The following is a 5,677-nucleotide window of genomic DNA, read 5'->3' on the forward strand; positions in this document are numbered from 1 at the left end:
CTTGAAAAAAAGAAAAAGGAAAAAAAATCTCACCATAAATTTAGCACCCCACTGCACTGTGTATTTTGTGCAGTAAGATTTAAATTTGACAGGAGCATCATAATACATCTTAACCAAAGCAGGGAAATCCTAAACATTATGGCACTGGTGATTTACAAAACCCTTTCAGCCATACCATGTCACTTCTTTCCAGTCTGGAAATTACATACGAAGACCTTGTTCACAGTCAGGTGGAATGCACCTGTGGTCAGCTGGTAGAGACTGAAATGTAGACACAAATGGGCAAAACAATAATTGTTGTGGTTTTTATCTTCTTTAGGTCGTGTATCTAACAACATTGGTAAAGTAGGTGGAGGTTGGGGCTTTGGGGTTGGGGATAAGTGTGGTGTGGAAGAAAATATACCAATTTCACAAAGTATTTCCATTTTAGCCATGGGAAAACCCCTGTACCCATAACACAGTGTTAGTGCTACTTGAATCAGATAGCTGGTCTAATGCTAAAGCAACTTTTATGATCTTCTAGTCAAGTTTGAATCAAACCAGTTACGAACTGAAAAAAGAATGTGATACAGTTCTATGTAATTTTTCAAAACTGCTCTTTCAATCTTGCTTTTAGCTAATAGGCCTGAAGAGCAATCAGTCCCCTTTGATCAAGTTCAGGATGTGAATTTTTTTTCAATTAGTCTTCTTTCATCGTGTAATAAACATTTGAGAAAGCATTCTTTTTATATATATATACATAGCCTTTGTACTTTACTGTGTGTTTCTGGTGAGTATTTGTGTGAAAAACACTGTTATCAATATGATATATTAGTTTTTTCATCCCCATATTGCCCTTTCTCACAGAAATAATGTATGGATTCTGTTCCTTCTGTTTCCAAAACTATTTCCAAAATTCATAGCCACACAAGATTGTGTGAAATGGAAGAAAAAAGAATGTCTGAAGCATATCTGCCACATGGAGGCAGTATGCCCTAGCATATAATGGGCAAGGTTTGCATGACTATTGGGGCTATAAATAGTGGGTTAGGTCAAATACATCATTGCTGATACTACAATTTCATTCCATTCTCCATACATTGATGTGCAGTCTGGGCTTTTGCATGTCAAGAAGGTAGTATCTTTCCCACAGAGAAAAAGCAGCTGATACCAAAAAGGAATAAACAAAAAAAAAAAGTTGTTGCCTGGAATCCTGAAAGGCAAATCTGTCCTTCCAGCTATGGCTGAAGAACAAGGTCCTTTGGGGCAGCAGGCTGAGCCACAGAACTGTGCTAAAGGTTTTTGCTGAGGATAAAGCAGCTGCTGTGTTTGACAGTGAAGATAGATTGATGGTGGTAAAAATCCTGTCTTTGCCTATCGTATTTATGAAAATGTTCTATGTATTAGCAAAAATATGAGTAGGAATTACTTCAGCTTTGAAAGTCTGTATTAACATGGACTACTTGACCCCTAAAGGATGCCTTATAATCTCTACAAGAAATTCTTCCAAAGTATAAATGTCTGGATATTAAAATTAATTCAAATGGTTTTCTTGGTGCCATAGCAGTGTCCAGAGGCTCGCTATGCTAGTCTCTGTGCAAAGCTTAGTTGCAACAGGACATGTAGTGGAAAGGGGTTTCTGGTTACAGATTTTGTGTGTCAGAGGAGCAGAGCTACTTTTCTGTAAATGTCAACAAGCCTATAAAATGTCTGCATGGGAGGGACCTACATTTGATGGGACAAGGATGCATATCAGAAAGAGAAAATATCTTTTACTGGTGTGGGAAAGAGAATTTTTCATTCCCTAGCCCCTTCTGTCTTCCTCAGATCCTTTTCACACAATACCATGAGATCCTGTCATTTTATTAGCCTCCCAGTATCCTGAGAAGTACAGTTTTATGCCCCTCTATCACCTGGATTATTTCACCACTGGCTTGAGCCAGATAAGTTCCTCCTCTGCTGTCCTGTCCACAAATGCTTCCCCTTCACATCAAACGCACTGATCAAGAGGAAGCTAGGTTGTATTTATGAAATATGTTGTTTATGTACTTGAAAGTACTTGAAAAGTTTTTTTGCCCTATGTTTGGCGCCTAATTGGTAAAGGCACGTTATCTTTTGGCAGGGTACTTTGGAGAAGAAAAAAAAAAGGGAAGGAAAGCAAATGTAGAGGTCCTAGGTCAAGTTGTTATAGTAAATAAAAGATGGCTAACATCTAAAAAAATCCATATATATACACACATGGAGGGTTACAGTGCTGCACATAGAGTTTCTAGAAGATCAGGGTTTTGTTTAGACATATGTAAATGGTAATTAAGCTTTTAAGTGGGGAAGAAGACGTTTTTTGCCTTAGCTGCAGAGTGAGTACAGCTGCTCTATGTTAATACTACTGCTAGTAGCATTCATGATGCATTGAATCAACCTGAGTCATTTTAACATGTAATTGCCTATTTGATAAGAATTGCATATGGAGATAATCAATCATTATAAAGACCTCTGACCTCACAAAGCCTCTTTATCCTAACATGATCCTCTGCACTCTTACGCTGCTGAGCATCCCTCCCATGCTAACTGACCTGCATAATTCCATCAGGCAAGTTAGCATCTTACCTTTCTGATAATGATTGATTCTAGCTGATTTAAAAAGGAATGATCACACAACAAATGCTTGCATGTTGGTGGTCACATAGAAATGTCTCTCTCCAATCTCTCAGTATGTCCAAAATCATAATCGTAGAACAGCCCAGGTTGGAAGGGACCTCGAAAGATCATCTGGTCCAACCTTTTTTGGGAAAGTGAACCTACATGAGATTATCTAGCACCCTGTCCAATTGCATCTTTAAAACCTCCAGTGACAGGGGCTCTACCATGTCCCTGGGGAGGTTGTTCCAGAATGATTGTTCCTACGGTAAAGATTATCTTAAATAATACTCTGCTTCAGGAGGGAAAAATATAACCACTGGAAGGGCTTTGACTAGGCCAGGCAATAGAAAGTTCTCTAAAAGCTAATCTTCCCAGAGCATTCCCTTTAGAAATGATATTGACTTTCCCTGCAACCATTGCTATGGTACCTCATCATCTCTCAGCGTGATTTTATTATTACTACTGTTACTAACATCCCTACGATAACACAACTGTATCTTGGGTGTGCTGCAAGATGAAAAATTTCAAAACAAATTATTTTGTTTGGGTTTGGTTCAAACAAATTATTTTGTTTGGAGACGTTTGGAAATTGATGCCTTTTCAGGCAGAGCTTACCTTGGACAAGTAGTGACTGCCAGCTGCTCTCCCAACTACGCCTTTTTCAGATAAATACCAAAGTTATACTGATGTTGTTTCAAACTGCACAAGAAATAAAACTACATAAGGGATGTGCAATCTAAATTTCCTTTGCCAGTTTGTTACTAGCCTTTTCAGCTATAGGATGTGAATGTTATTGTTTTCAGCCATGTGTTGGGGATTTTGCGTAACAACTGTTCCGTAACAAACTGGAATTACTTTGAGCCAAAGGAGTGATGTTGTGTAGTGTTCTGTGTATTGTCATTGTTTATTGCTGAGACTATTATTTAATTGAATGCTGTCTGTGGCACAGGGGCTCTGAAGTAAAGGAGCATCAAGGTACAGAACCCTATCTCTACCAGTGTTATTCTTTTCTGTCCTTAATTAATGCATCAAACACTTTTTTCTTCAAATCACATAGACTTGCTTCAGAAGCGATCAGCTTAATCATTATCTCATAGAGCCTTGTACATCCCATAATATACAGAAACATGGGGTAGCATTCTAAAATATTTATTCTATAGCTTGTAACTGGGTAATAACAGAAAGCAGAGGAGGTTGAATCTTTCTTAACTATGGTCTGTGGTGAGTTCTCTCAGGAAAACCTATTGTATCAAGTGCTATTACGCTCTCCAAAATTAGAATTTTCTTTTTAGGTGTGTCGGTATGAAAAGTGAGTATTTTTGCAGAAACCTACCAGTCAGTCTCCTATCTGTCTAACCAGCTATCTTTCTGTACCTTTTTATTGTTCCAAAAATGGTTTGAAGTTAACAGCCAGGTAATAGTTGAATTTATTTCTAGAACTGAATTTTCTGTCAGTTTGTCAGAGTGGTTTGCTAGTGTTCTGCATACATAAAAATGCCTGAATTTATCATCTTGAAAACTAGAAATGGAAAGAATACCATACATCCAAATGACAATCATGTAAGAACTATAGGTACTACATGAAAATGGATAGGGTAAATAGCTTTGTTAGTATTGCTTTGTGAATACTTGTTCAGTAATGAGATTTCCATGAAAATGGATAGGGTGAATAGCTTTGTTAGTATTGCTTTGTGAATTCTTGATCAGTAATGAGATTTCCTTGGTGCTATTTAAAGTAATAATAATGTCACTCCTTCTAATTACTTTTGGCCTTACATTTATTGTTGATATTGGCGTACCTGTTGGAAAGTCTTTAACCCTTTGTATTTTTGGCATGCCTTTTCACGGTGGTTGTGTGTTGGCCTCATCTGGTGTAAAGGGAGAAAGAAACATATTGGAGGAGGATACTGCTGATCCACACCACGATGCACAGCAAAGCTCCTCTTGAAGTAGTTTTGGAGACAGACTGTGCAGCCAAGTGACTTGCATCTGTGAGATTAGTTACCAAGGTTTGTTTTCACATAAGGGCTTTTGCCTTATGGCAAAGCCAAACTGTCTTGTGGCAACAGGAGAAAGGAAAAAAGTATTTCCATCATGTTTGTCATCAATTCATCTTAGAGTGATTTTCTTCAGGCCTGAGATGCTACTGGCATACAGTATGCCATATGCATACTGTATATAGCAAGAAGCGTTAAATTTTCTTGATTAAAAATGGTTGGAACACTATAAAAAGCCACAGGTACTTCACCATACAGTGTAAGCATTGTTGGAAAATACGTTTCTTGCCCTAAAATGCTTTGAGAAAGCTGTTCTGGATTTATTTTCCCTCCTGGAAGCTAAAGTGCTCTTCTGCACGTGTACTGCTGCCAGCTACAAAGCACACCGTTCAGTTCAGGCTGGAATTCGGCATAGAGAGCCCCTGCAGTACAGCCTAACGGTGGCTGACATGTTGGATCGCCTTTCTAGGGAGTCCAAGCTCACCATTGCTAAAGGTAAATTCCCAACAGCTGGGCTGAAAGAGGCAGAGAGGGTATGCTCTTCTGAGTGTGGCAGGGAAGGTGAGACTTGTCCAGGAGACTTCCGTCTCGCTCCTAGAGTAAGGATTTCATCAACATTTGTTGTATAATGCTGTTCTCTTTCTGCCTTATCCATGAGCTGTTGTGATCAGTTACAATGCCTGGTTAATTGCTAACGCTTTTGAAAAGCTGGTTATTAGTTGCAGTGGCTGTTAGAGCAGCTGATGTCAAAAGCAATTAAAATTACTGAGTTTGGGGATTTACTTCATCTAAAGCAAAGGTTTTAAGTTCTAATGTCTTTTTGCTGTCAGTTGAGTCCTTTATTTTTCTGTTTACAGATTTTGATTCTAAAAAGTTTTTAAGGTGTTCAGTAAATGTAGCAAAAATTTAAATGGCTTCAAAAAAGAAGTGTAGTAATGGCAGAATGAGGAGTTAAAATTAGGAGAAACTAATGATACCAATTTTGTACTGATTTCTGCCCTTCTCCTACCCACGTGAGTCTGAGGTTCTTGCCGTGACACTAGCTGAAGGAAGGAGACGGC

The sequence above is a fragment of the Fulmarus glacialis genome, unplaced genomic scaffold (genome assembly GCF_000690835.1).
Source record: "Fulmarus glacialis isolate BGI_N327 unplaced genomic scaffold, ASM69083v1 scaffold33074, whole genome shotgun sequence".
NCBI classification, from domain to species: Eukaryota; Metazoa; Chordata; class Aves; order Procellariiformes; family Procellariidae; genus Fulmarus; species Fulmarus glacialis.